This window comes from Ambystoma mexicanum, chromosome 13, assembly GCF_040938575.1.
Source record: "Ambystoma mexicanum isolate Mex_15411 chromosome 13, UKY_AmexF1_1, whole genome shotgun sequence".
NCBI classification, from domain to species: Eukaryota; Metazoa; Chordata; class Amphibia; order Caudata; family Ambystomatidae; genus Ambystoma; species Ambystoma mexicanum.
The window spans coordinates 518947012-518961766 of record NC_090938.1 but is presented as its reverse complement, the minus strand read 5'-3'; the positions used below and the strand labels follow the sequence as shown (position 1 = coordinate 518961766).

General features: G+C 42.5%; 1 protein-coding gene across 3 annotated transcripts in view; it reads left to right on the top strand.

The window, feature by feature from the left end:
* BRCA1 (BRCA1 DNA repair associated) overlaps window positions 1-14755 on the top strand; it is a 560494-nt gene that overhangs the window by 257413 nt on the left and 288326 nt on the right. The window lies entirely within an intron of this gene.

The window sequence follows — 14755 nt, the reverse complement described above, 5'->3', positions numbered from 1 at the left end:
CTAGTCACTTGCCCCATTACCGAAGAGCACCTGCTCCACACCTTCTTTGACTCCTTTATTTTGCAGTTCTGAGAGGGGAGGAGTTCACTTTTAACAACCAAAGACACAGTGGAGCGGCCCTGACTGGGATAAGGACTCGCTATACAGTGACTCGCCTTTCCCTAGATGAAACTTGGTTTCATCATATCCCTAAATTTGTTACTTTCTAGTACCAGTGTGTTATACACATTCCGAGGTCCCATACTCTATGGAGTATTCTCCCAACTGGGCTCAGTACCTACCCTTGATATTTTACCAAATTAATTTCTCCCTAAAAGAGACAGAACTAAAATAATCGGTTTTAAAACCAGCAAATGCTATAGCCAGTACTACATACCCAGCTCAAAACCTCCATCCCATTTCAGCGTACCCCGTAAAAAACATCCCACCCAGAGTTGTCCATCCCCTGGTCATAGACCGGACGCTCTGTTCCCTGTGCGGCCCCGAATGACTGCTCACCAGCCCCGGTACCCTCCTCCGGAAGCCTACCCTGGAGATCTTTCAGCGCAGGTCTCCTACCTTTTTGTCTGGAGCGCTAGAGGGAGTCCAGGAGGAGGTCCTCTGTATCTGTTGGTCTGCAGCATTGCGCAACAATCCAAGTCACAGCACTATCTATTGATGTAAGGAAAAACCAGACTGTGGCCAGGCACAGAATGGACAAGTCAGGGTTACGTTTATTCAGACTTGCAAGCCAACAAACGGACAGCATTCCAGCTCAACCACCTAAGCCATCCCAAATCACCTGGCCTTTATTACCCTCATAGTCGGACCTCCTCCAAAACAAGTCACTACTGTTTGACCTACCTCCCTATTTATACAACAAAAGGCATCTTTGTATCACGCTCTAGTCTTTCCACCATGTTCAGTTCCTTATGAGGAATCACGTGATGTTCTTCTTCCGGATCAATGGCCTTGATATGACTGCATCTGGTGTCCACCTCCTCGGGTGAGGGTCGTCGAGTCACGTCCTCCTTACGCATTTCCTTTGGGGAATAAGGCTCTATTGTCTTAACTAGTACAGACTTAATCATTCCAAAAATGGCATCTGGGTGGCATTCACCCAGTGCACCCGAGAGCCTCCTAAAGTGCTGCCTCCGCAGTCCTTCAGCGCATGCACCTCGTGAAGCCCTCCAGTACAAGCATTGTCCATAGGCGGGGATTACCCGAACAATGGAAGTTCCAAAGGAAGGGAACTCTCGTTCCCTGTACACTATATAAGGCCAACAAAGCCAAACTGTTCAATATGAATTGCACATTTTTGTTCACTCAATAAGGTAATACAATGGTATTCATCATGGTGAAATAAAACAGTTTAATGTGCAACCCAACATGTTTCGAGAATTCATCTCCATCAGGTATAATTCATTTAAAATTCTGGAAGTAATCAAAACAGAACTCGTGTGAGCCTGTTAACATAAGACAACAGATAATCAAAATTGACAGTTTGAAATAAAATTGTCGTTAGATTACCATGAGTTTCAAAAATGTACCTCATCAGTTAAAATGTCCAAACGCCACAAATGAATAGAATGATCAGTGTAGAATGGAAACAGTGCTCCTGGTAATTCAAAATGAAATCAGAGCTGCTGGGTTATATTTGGAACCAGGGGTGGCAGGAAAAAAGTTAAAGATCAAAGTCTCACCTTCTCTTGTTCGAAGGTAACCCTAAAGTCATACGTCTACAGTTCGAAAGCCGTACAGCCACAAACTGCGACAAGTCATGGAGCCTAGAAGTAGATCTTATAAGTGATTTCAACCCGGCACTTCCCCTAAGTAAATGCCTAGCATGGGATGCACAGCTGAAACCCTTAATTATTCATTTGTGTCTATATGTTCTTTTATTCTGAACGATGTACCACTTATATCACGCCCCTCTCTTTTAACCGCCCCCCGGTCACACTGAACCAGGAATCGGGCTGGTTTGCAAAGTTAAATATTTATTTATGGATTTCACAATATATATATATATATATATATATATATATATCACACTATTTTAATGGGTATACAATGATTACCAATGAGGTGATGCCACACTAAACAATCTCTTTAATCACAAGGAGCAATGGAGGGAAAAACAATGCAGCGTAGAAATAATACTTTTGTGTGTTCAATCAAATGGCAGTGTGGTTAATATTTCCCCCTGCACACTCTTCAATCCCCCCAATATGACATATAAAGAGATAGGAGAGAGAGAACAGTTTTCAGGGATGTAGAATTCAATATAATATATCAATCAATTTCCCCAGCAAACACAGAGAGGGAAATGGGAATGATTGCAAACTTGGCAAAAATTGTTTTAAAATTGGCTTAAATGAAATGGTGAAAACACTGAAAATGGTCTAAATCACTAAAATTGTTGAAATTCTAATGAGAGCCGCTTTGTATGGGTTCAGACAAACACTAGCAATGATAGAGTAAGCAGCAAGTTGAAAACTTAATTTTGAGGTCGGGTGCAATGAAAAGCTATTTCACAAGTTATAGATTTGAGCCAAACGAAAAATTTGTGGCAAACTTTTCCGCGTGCTGTAAGCACATTTGCGGAAAAACTATAAGGAGTTGGGATGCGGTATTGGGTTCTTTAGAAAGCTTAGGATGTTAGCTTCAAGTAGACACTTAAGTTTCTAGCATAAAGTATGAAGAAGTTATGAACGTTTTTGTGGAAGTCGTTTTTCAGAAAGAGGCAAAATGTAAAACAAGAATGCGCTTCTTAAAATACAAACAAGGTTTCTTTACACTAGGAATAGACTATGAAGATACAAACTACACGACGGCACAAGCACCAGATCAGGACGTCACCGATCAGGTTTTTGCCCGCCGAGACGCTTGCCTTTCTTCAGATAAAATATATCGGCGCAAAGATGATTTTAACAATATTATTACAGAAGGACTATAGGATATGAAAGAGTTGAGGTAAGACAAAGGATTTCTAGCGATACAGTTCTGGATAAAAGATGGATTTGATTTGGATAGGGATGACTATAGATAGTACATAGGCTAGTGACAATCCTGTACTGTGGATACTCACTACCAATGTTTTGAATGGAACCATCTGGGATTCTGGTCAAGGATTTCTGGGACAGACTGCTGGGCACTCCGGACTGGACGGGTGGCTGGTCAGCAAGGCCCTCTGACACCGCACGGCAGGACTGGACTGGATCTGCAATGGCTCTCCGGTCTGCACAGCACAACACCAGACTGGGTTTAATCTGTCCTTCTGGTTATGAAGATGATTCTTTGGCAGGCAAGCAGCTACAGCACAGCCTGGCTGCTTTTTGGTTCCCCTTTAAGTTGGGGGATGGCTTCTGGAAGTTAGGCCCAGCTGAAAGTGGTTCAGCTATACTCTGGAAATGGGCCTTTCTGCTTGCAAAGTTTTTGGATTCTGGAACAAGGAGTATGGATGGATCTCCTTCAAAGTGCTTCGCCAATCTCGAGATGGTGGGTGGATCAGTCTCCTTCTAGGTCCTAAACTGTCTCTGTGTTTCATAAAGTGGTGGGTTTACTGAATTGTCCTAGGTGCACTCCCTAGGTAGTCCATTGGCTAAAGTCTGCTCTCTCCCTTGATTGGTGGGGAAAACAGAATGTCATCATGACGATCCGGTTCATGAGGCAAAACCCCCCTCCCCTTTGCCTTTTGCACATAAAATCTATTTTTGATATAATACATATTAACATGTGTACAATCTTGATACCAATAACATACATGTATCACATATCTGTTGGAGCACATATTCTTCCAAACCCTGTAGCTGTGAGGTCTTGGGTCTGCATTTGGCAATTTTTCACACTTTTTATCCGGTACACATCTGATTTGTTCACAATTTTATACATATGGGCGCATTGTATATGGGAATAATCATATGAAGTTTTGTGCTTCTGACATGAATACAATTGCTACAAAACCAGAATTTTCACTACGCCTTCTCAGAAAATCGCAGAGAGTTCTGGGTCCTTATAAAATGTGTCCAAGAAAATTCACATTAATCATATTGTAATTTTACAATTTTTACTAATTCGCACAGTCCTTTGTCTTTTTAGAAATATGCTTTCTGTGCATTGAGAATCCACAAAAATGTCTATCCTGCCTCCAAAGGTTTCTTGTAGCTCAAGGGCAATCCCCACCTTCTTCCCCTGGCAGAGGCCACTCTTGACACTTACAGTAAAGATTTTCCATAGTAACTTACTAGAAAGTCTTAATTCTATTAGACACAGAGGCGAGCATTATGCTTCTCTTTCTTTATTTATATATTGAAAGAAAGTGCTCAGCAGTAAAATATTTTCGCGTAACAGAAAAATATTCATATAAATTTAACCATAAAGGATAGGAAAAAGGTTTTCCACATAGTAAACAAACTACATTTCCCAGATGCTTGAGGGAAAGTCCAATGCAGTGTCAATAACATGTGACTAATGTCCACCAATCAGGTAACAGTTCCTCCCATAAACAGCCTTGAATACGATGCACTTCCTCTTTCGAAGCTGCAAACTTGATAAACAAATATTCATATCTGAGGATGGCTTGTAGTAGTAAGCAAAGGCAAGACGTTCCAGATTAGGTAGCCTTATCCGCAGGAGCTGTCAAAAGAGGGAAAGGATAATCATAATTAGATCATGTATATTACAACCCTAGTTCCCAAAAGAGGGAAGGAGAGAACTAAGCTATGTTATTCCAAAGACAACAGTCCTGCATTGAATAACAATTCTCTATTATGAGCGCAAATAATGCTGTCTAAACTCAGCAGAACCCGATTTCTCGCCGGGTGGGATAATGCTCGCCTCTGTGTCTTTAATAGAATTAAGACTTTTTAGTAAGTTATTATGTAAAATCTTTATTCTATGTCAAGACCGGAGGCTGCCATTATGCTGGTTTAAAGCTTACTTACCACAATAGATGCTGGCTGTTCTACCGGTTTCAGGTAGAATTGTTTAAAAATCGATTCGCTCGACCAATCAGCCATTCTCATAATATCTTCTAGCTTGATTCGGACTTGAAAGGCTTTAGAAGCCATTGCTCCTCTCACGGAATGAGTGCCGAAGTGTGAGGTATTTATACCTGCTTGTGTTAAGGTCCACCACACCCAGCGTGCTAAAGTCGGGGCGGAAACCGGTCTATGAGGCTTACGTAAGGCTATTAACGCTGTCCGTCAGGGGAGGTCCTGAGAGGAGCTGTGACCTCCTCATAGGCTTTGAGGCATCTGACCAAGCAGAGCGTAGGCTGATCCCTAAAGGCAGGGTAAGAAATCACTCTGGAGTTCCACTTCGTCCTTCTATGTATGTGGAATACTAGGTCATCGGGAGAGAAAGTCCTGCCTGCCAGATCGAGGGCTCTGACGTCAGACACTTTCGTACAAGAGACGAGGCAAAGAAGCGTAGTGAGCTTGCCAGATATGGCTGTGCGAGATAACTCTTGATTATCTGGCCAGGATAGTAAAAGGTTCAACACTTTATCAACATCCCAAAGTTTACTGTATCGAGACGGAGGCGGAGCAGCTAGTTTGATACCTTTAAGAAGTCTGCAGACCAAATGATGTTCCCCGGCTGGAACTCCTTTAATGGGGTCGTGGCCTGCTGAAATAGCAGAACGGTATGCAGTGACGGTTCTGTAGGCCAGACCTTTTTCCACTAGGGATGCTAAGAAGTTGAGAATCTCCTCTACAGATGACGAAACTGGATGTAAGCCTTTGTCCTGACACCAGTCTCTCCAGGCGTTCCATGAATTGGAGTATCTTTTGAGTGGTAGAAGCCCAACTCTCCTCGATGAGGCTGATTGCCAAGTAGGACATGCCTGTAACTTTCCACCTAGACCTGAAATCCTCCAGGCTGCTAGTACCAGACCCTTGGAGGAGAAGAGGGTGATGTTGGCCCACAGGATTCAGCAGGAGATCTGGAAACTGGGGTAGAAGGATTTGAGAATCTGTAGAAAGTTCCAGAAGAACTGGATACCAGATCTGAGAAGTCCAGACTGGGGCTATAAGAACTAGCTCTGACTGCTCCTGATGGGCCTTCGCCAGGGTTCGTGTAATCATGTTGAAGGGAGGGAAGGCATAACGTACTCCTTCGCTCCACCGTTGGAGAAAGGCGTCCGTAGCCGCTGCCGCCGGATCTGGATTCCAGCTGAAAAATATTGGTAGTTGAGTGTTCAGGCGTGAGGCAAAGAGATCTTTGGACATGGGACCCCAAATCTGCTGAAGCCGTAGAAAGACTTCCTTGTGAAGTCTCCAGTTGCTGTAATCGACTGTGTTCCGGGAATACCAGTCCGCCACCATGTTCGTCAGGCCTGGTAGGTATTCCGCTGTGACACAAATACGGTGCTCTAGGCAGTAATGCCAAAAGTCCTTGGCTAGTTCCGCTAAAAGTCGAGATTTGGTGCCCCCAGATGGTTGATGTATCTCACCGCTGAAATGTTGTCCATTTTGAGTAAGATACAACTCACTCTGTCTTTGGTAAAAGAGCGTACTGCGAAAGAACCCGCTAGCAACCCGAGGCAATTTATGTGCCCATGAGTTCCTGGGGTGACCGAGTCCCCCCCGTGGCCACTGAACCGCATCGCGCTCCGCAGCCGGAACGGCTGGCATCTGATTCTATCACTATGTCTGGAGCGGAACCGAAGATCGCTCGGCCGTTCCAGGCTTCCATGTGAACGAGCCACCAGTTGAGCTCTGTGCTTGCCTCTACAGATAGGGTCAGCTGTTGGGAGTAAGAAAGACTGCGTCTTAGATGTTGACCCTTGAACCTCTGTAACTCTCGATAGTGCAGCAGTCCTGGAAAAATGGCCTGGATAGACGAGGAAAGGAGGCCTATCACCCTCGCTAAGTCCCGAAGTGATATCTTCCCTCTGAAGGAGCCTGCGGATCTCCCGCTTGGTAGAGGGAATCTTGGACGCCGGAAGGTGGAGTTGAGCTGATTGTCTATGACGAATCCTAAGAACTCCAGGGTCTTTGATGCCTGAATGCAAAATTTCTCCCAATTTATGAGAAATCTGAGACTGTCTAGGAGATCTATGGCCAGCTTGGCTTGGTCCTCTACCAGTGCTTGTGATTGCGCCTTGAAGATAATATCGTCTAAGTATATTATCAGTCTGATGCCTTTTTCTCTCAAATGTGCTACGACTGGCCTCAGCAGTTTGGAAAAGGCCCACAGAGCTGAGGAAAGACCGAACGGGAGGCTCGTGAATTCCAAGTCTGTTTCCCCAGGAAAATCTTAGGTAGCTTGTGTGGTCCTGATGTATGGGCACCGCGAGGTACGCATCTTTCAGGTCCAGACGCATGAGCCAGTCGTTGGGTCTCAGTAGATCCCTGAGCATGTGAATGCCCTCCATCTTGAAGTGGCGGTAAACGATGAACTCCTTCCTATCCAAGAAGGCCTTTTTCAGCCTTGAGAAAGCGTCTGAAATGACAGTAGTGGGAGACTCTGGCTGGCTCGGGGGGGGTCGTAGAGTCTTTACTCAGAATAGCCGGAATACATCCCCCTTCTGAGAGGTGTTTTCTTTTTTGTGTTCTTTTCTTTGGCAGGGAGTTGTCATGCAGCTGCTCCTCTACGCCGCCAGCCTTTACTGTATAGGCAGGAGCATATCAGAAATAGCTTTCTTAATGCTAGTCTCCACCGATGAATTTAGCACCTTCTCCAAGCTGCTTGCCATTGCCACTTCGTCAAACTCATATGTTACATCTTCATATTCAGGCCATTCCTGGTCCTCTTGATCAAAGTAATGAGCATGCTTCAGATTGCACCTCTCTACTCCCCGATTAGCCTTTTATTTTTTTTATTTCTATGTCTGAAGCTCCAAACTGCTTTCTCTCCAAGCCCACAATATGGGTATTCAGAATATATATATATATATATATATATATATATATATATATATATATATATATATATATATATATATATATATATATATATATATATATATATTCCTGTGAATAGGGCTTCAGTTGCTTGGAATATTCTCCAATTGTCCTCCTTTCTGGGGAATTGTTTTCCCCTTTTTTTTTTTTTTTATTCTTCTAAAGGCAAGTGATCAGCTTGACGTGGATAAATCCGTTTCTGGCGCTCGCAATTTCTTTCTAAACGGAACGACAAATCCGTTCGCGAGCGCCAGAAGATAGAGGAAGGCACGTGGGAGGGTAGGAGCGCCCTCTAGTGCCTGCGGGGGTCACTGCAGTCCCGCGGATACTGGATCCACCGCCTCCCCGACATGGGGAACCCGATCTGAGTGGGAGATGCGGTGAAAGAAGGGTCCGGGGACCCGAAAGACGAATACGAGTTTTAGCTCAGTCTGCATTTGATTTCAGATTGGTTTGTGTCAGTTTTATTTTCTCTAACTTTCTCCTGCATCACCCCCATGTGGAGATGCACGTAGGCTGTGATTCCGACCATTTTAATCTGCTCTTCTTTTAGATTTGGAGTCATGTAAAACTCACTTAAGGCTTGATGTAACGGGCTACCGTCTTGCCACACATCCATGTCCATGGCGGTGACCTGTTTGCATCATCTCTCCTAGCCAGACTTCCTCATCTTGTTGCTGCCGTTCTCCTCTGACAAATAACTTGTGCAGAAGGTGCTCCATGGCCTTATTTATCTCTACTGTGGTCATTTTGGAAAGTGTTCTTTCTTTATTTATGTAAGGTAATCTGTATTCTGTTGCTTTTTGTCTATTTTGGGGTTGATTTAGCTTTAATTTTATTCACAGGCCTTGTACTTAAGATCTTTGTTTTGAGGAGGGGCTTCTACAGCGTAACCCAGTGTTCCAAACACACTAAGTTTCACTACCTTGAAGTTTAGCCTGCTTTGTTTAAGCTGTCACGAGTGAATAAACAAACCCAATTCCCGGCACCAGCCCCCAAGCTGTTAAGGCTTACAATTGGACGTCACACCTGACCTGGACTCTTGCCCTTAGCCCAAGATGTAGCGCTCAATTGCAATACTTTCTCTTTATTTTCAAAGGATTCAAATTGAGCTGGCACCCAACCTGTATCGCACCCCCATTTTTCAAATACGCAGGGTCACAATGTATCATGAACCAGGCCTGTTGGTGGAAATACAATATTTATTTCAAGTTCAAAGAAAATCACAGTTTGAATATTGGGCAGCAATCGCGAATGGGGGTGATAATTACAATGTAAACTAATGAAATACACTTGGTTGACCTCCTACAAGTACATATCCAAAGCACAAATGAATAGGAACACGTTTTCTATTCAAGTAGATAGCACCCGTGTTAAGATTTCCCCCCTGCAATGTTCCATCAAACCCCAATTAATAGAGTTTTGAATGGATAGAAAGGAGCAGCAAGGAGTCGGGGATATTAGGCAGCAAACAGAATCAAAATCCGACCTCCCCTCACAAAATAAGAGGCATTTAAAAGCCCTTTGCAGTTGCATAAAATGACACTCGGAATTGACAAATTAAATTAATGTGCAGTTGAATCAAGGAGGTAAATGATTTATCACAGTATCGGGGATATAATATCACTAGCAACTACAAGGCAAGTTATCAACAAAGGCATACAGTTCAGAAAGAAGCAACTTGAAAGTAAGAACACAGTGCAGCCAAATCACACGTTGAAAAGTTGCATTTTACACTTTTTCAGTTTTAAATGTCAAAACCTTTTTTTTATAAAAAAGAAACTGGTGAAATAGACAGAATTGGAATGCGGTCTTTAGGCTGGGTAATAGATGCACATCACAGGGACAATAGGGAAGTGAAAGAGTGACTCTAGCTGAATACCTGGATGAGATTTTCAATGTGGAAAGAGATGTGGTTTTGGTAAAATAAAGCAGTTAACAGAGAAAATCTGTTCAAAAAGGAAAGGACAAGTTGTACTAAAACTAGATTATGAAGACTAGATTGTTAATGAAAGACACTGTACGCTCAAGGTTAATTTGCAACTTAACCTTTTCACCCCGCGTTCAGCTCTATGTGGGAATTACTTAAATTATCCAAAATATGACTAAGGATCTATGCAAAACAGATGAGTAGAAGACTGGCGCTACTCTTGGAGATCAAGGACAGGATGCACAGAGAATTTGAACAGTTTTAAACAAGTTATCAGGTTATAGATAGGATTACTTGGAGAGTAGGACAAAGACAAAGTATCATGATGGGATAGGCTATGTGGTGCTATGGGATGGGGAAATACTCGCAATCCGCACTTGAGTTTGGGATTTGGGACAGTCAACCGGGTTCTGGACTCAAAGGCTTTGGTCACAGCACGGCGGCAGACTCTCCTAACAGCAAACATCTGGACAAGTCTGGTTACTGGATGGCAAGGGTACAGCTGGCATCCATTTAGTGGCAAAAAGCTGGTCTGGTCACAGGATACTCCCACAAGGGTACCACAGCTTTTCACCCTTCTCCCTGAACTAGACCTACCCCGAAGAACTGGATAGGTCAGCCTATGTTGGTCGCCTCCTCCGGGCGGGGACTCAGTTTATGGGAGGACCTGATGGGGAGGACCTGATGGGGAAGACTACAAATGTTTCAATATATGTTGATTAACAAGAAATACCTTAACCGTGGAAATCTGTAAACCCCTGGACATTTCTCTTGATTGAATAAAATGATTGTGGGATTTCCAAGAAATGGCAGAGATTTCTAATGTATTACTAATTGCAAGGAGTAACCCTGCAACAGGTCTTGCTCTTAGTCCCTTGACTGCTGGATTAAAAAATAAGTTACCCGTCCAGATCACGGCAAGTAGATAGCCGTGTCCCTTTAAACATAAACATATCGTTCAAATCTAAAATTCTTTTTTTCCCATTGTAAAAAATATTCATAAATCCTCTTTTCTGTATCTAGCACACCTGCTAACCATGGCCAGTTGGCATCTGGCTTAAGGGAGTTGGCATTGGTCTTACTAATATTCACCTTTCTCTTATTTGTGTCAGAGTTCAAGTTATGGTAAGAGGCGGGAGTCCGGCCATGTTGGCCTGAATGATCTTCGCCGGTAAATCGATTGGATCCCTACTGTGTCTACGATTAGCAAGAAAAACAAAATATTAGACTTCCACTAAATCCTACCCACTAGAAAGCAATTGTGGAGCCGCATTTAATGAAACCTGCTTAACTATATTGGAATATATATGCTGGAAGAAATATGCAGAAACATCTGATTTAACTTAGTCATATACAAACTCCACCTGAGCTACGTCTTTAGATGTAATGGCAGAGGGAATTTAATGAAATCACGTTATAAAGCATTGGTTCGATTCAAAATGATTTGGTCAGGTGAGGTTAGTATTTGTATCAATGAGGGGCATTTGTGCGGGGAAAGTGTTTTGAGTTGAAGTCAAACAAATATATTCTCTGCGTGAAGTAGTTTTGCTCACAGCTGAGCTGAATATATACGCTTCCCTTTGTTGTTCCAGTGTCCGGAAGGGACTAGATGAAAAACGCTGGGACAAAGAAGGATTTAACTTTTTCTTCTATGACAAATGATCCTTTTTGTTAACAAAGATCACATTAGACGCCAGATGAGGAGGTTAACGAAGAACTGAGGGTCACATTGGGGCTAACTTCCATCCAGATCCTCCCTTTCTTTGTTACCCTCCATACACACAAATTAGATGCATCTGAGTGAGGTGGATTGACCGTCTCAGGAATTGAGGTTGGAGCTGAAAGTTCCTCTTGGTGTGTCAGATCAACTGCAGAGCTGATTACGTCTGGAACAAACGCAAGAAGGACCTCATCCCTGATTTCTTCTGATTGTGACGTTTGAGCTAATATAGAAACACTATTTGCTTCCCTGGGACCAATCGAATTTGGCCACAAAGGTAGTGACTAAGAACAAAAAGGTTTCTGCATCATAGACTATCCCAATTTTCCCAATTGTAAAGGAGTGGGGGTTGCCAATTGGATGGAAGATGTAGATTTAGCCGGGATGGAAGGCAACAAGTTCTTTTCAGAAGTGCACGCTGTTGACGGAAGTACAGGTAATGCTGATGAACTCATCATATTTACACATTTTTCTTAACTTGTAGCAGGATGAGTTATCTCCAGCAATAAGTGCGCTCCAAATGACCTATCGTTTTGCTTCGCAAGGAGTAAGACGACATTTTTCACAAGTTCCTGGGACTCAGATGTGTATAAAAATACTGTGCTTGTTCAGGTCACCGTACCAAAAACAAAAATCACAAAGCATCCTGGTATAAATGATTCCTTAACCATACAGAAAATAATGGCACTTAAATATTGAAGATGGAGAAGTATCAATCACAGCAGCTTACCTGCAGCGTGACTCCACTTTGAATGCCACGCTTCGCACTGGGCCAGGTATTTGAATAAAAACTCCTCCCAGATATTTAAAGGAGTTCAACACCACGGCAATTCCAAAAGCTCCGCATAACGCCAGGCGATTAGTAGACACTGCAGTTAGACTGCAATGTGAACGCTGCACTTCTCTTCTAGACTAATCAGTTCCTCATAAGAATGAGCAAAAAAACGAGGGGTAAGGCAGAAGGCTTTACTGACCTCCAAAAATTCAGGAAATTAGTCTAAACGAAGAAAAACGAAATTGTGTTCAATAGATATCTGTGAGGAAAGCAGCAAACATGAAAATCTTTCCTAACAAACTTGGGTTAAAACTTTGCTTTTAAAGTAGCAACCTTCATTTTACCCAAGACTTTCTGGTTGATGTGACACACTCTGGAATAACTCAAATCCTAAAGTGTATAAGTATTCTAACCCAAACCAATAAGCTAATGCAAACCTTCAATCTCACCACTAATATTATTTTTTCTATTATGTGGGGTTGTTAAAATATTAACATAAATTAAGTGCTCTGCACCCTCTTTTAGTCCATAGGTTTGTATGTGTCGCATGCGCGTGAAAGATGACTGAGAATCAATTCCCCAACTCTGTGGTAGTTGAGTAATGACAAAACTTTCACACAAAGACTGCGCCACTGGTGTGCAAAAACAATGTTCTCTGGAGAGCCAACACGTATTATGAACAAGAACTGACACTTTGCAGGAGGGATTTAACCCTGGATGTAAGGCAGACAAACGACTACAGACTTAAGGTTTTATCAGACACGGAAAGACAGAAGCACTGAATATGTGATGATGCAGCATATATTGCCCTGATTTGAAAAAGGCACAAGTTGTGCCGAAACACATGGACCTTGTACGGGAGTTTGAAAATAAATTAAAACAAATAAAATCATACAGCATTGTTTTTACACACCAGTGGCGCAGTCTCTGTGTGAAAGTTTTGTCCCTACTCAGTACTTTGCATGTGGGGAATCTTGTATATTTTGCGGTCTACAGGAAACTGTTATAACGTGGCCAGGAAGAGAATATTGAAAAAGCAAATTAATAATGCTGATAATTTTTCATCCTGAGTCCCCATGATTTTTTCTGTACAATGTCCTATAGTTAATGGGTGAAATCAATTTCACTTGGGTAGAGTAGTTAAATTAATGTACTCAAATATCCACATCTGGCAGGAATTTAAAGACCTCTCTAAGCCTGCCCTAATTGTCTGACTATCCTCACCCACTTCAATTCCTTGCTACTTTTCTTCACGTACTTAACCCACCTGCTCATGGACTCTGCCCGCTGTCTGCTCTGCCACTGATTTTTCAAATGACTTTTACCTTTAGAGTTAAATGCTTTTGGTCCTCATCTTTCCTTGTCCAACATCCCACCAGTGCTATGTCATAATTTGTCCCTTTTTCACTCTGGCGTGGCCTTTTGGTGTCCTTTGCTGTTCATATGACCTTGTTTCTAACCTTCTGCCCTTTGTATATTCTCTGCCTGCATCTGACCATAGACATCTGCCTATCCCTTCTTTATGGTGTCTACTGGACTATTTCCAAAATTATGTTCTCACTTCAAAGGTTTTCTTCTAAACATTTGTCTTCTGATTTCCCTTCCATTTTGCCCATTCCCTTTTTTCTATACGTATCCTGAAAGCCTTAATTCCCAGCGTTGAGCCCTTTTCCTTTTCTTATCGCTGTTAGAATGTGGCATGCACTTGGCTCACTCAATTATGTTGGCTTTTCCTTGTTATCCATGACTTCAACTCATATGCTCTTTCCTTCTCTTTTCCTTGACTTTCTCTCGTCACTTTATCTACATCTTTTGACATAGTGGAAGCCTGCTTGCCATTCTGGGCAGTTCTGATTCTATTATTGGTACTCCTCTGACCTGTCTAGTTGCTCTTACTTTGTATCATGAACTACCCCATCTCTTCCCCTTCGTCATAGCCTTTCCCCAAGTCTTAATTCTGGGCTTTTTTTATCTCTACACTTTACATTTTGCTGGAATTATCCCTCTATTGATATATACTCAAACTTCCATTCTGATGTTTTTGTTTCTCTGCCCAAAACCTTCATCCACTCTGTTCCTGCCGTTCCCTTCAATGTATTCTTAAGCTCTTCCATAAATCGTCCTTTTTTCACCTCCTCCTTAGACTGTCTTAGTGTCCTATTGAGGTCCTGCTTACCTCTTCTCCCTCAGCAAGTAATCTCTGCCTGCTTAAAGTGACTTTGGATAAATTTTCAAAATATTGAAATGGCTAACATCTTTCTAGCTGAGCTACTGCACTCTTTCTGAAAATCCACCTACTCTCTGCTCTATATCTTGGCAAAATGTCCCACCGTTTCAGTTTGCCTGCCAGTATTCACCAATTTACGTGTTCTGCTTCATTTGTGTCTACCCTTTTAGTGTTATTAGTTGTGTGTGAAGCCCTTTGGCAAAAACCCTACCCAAGA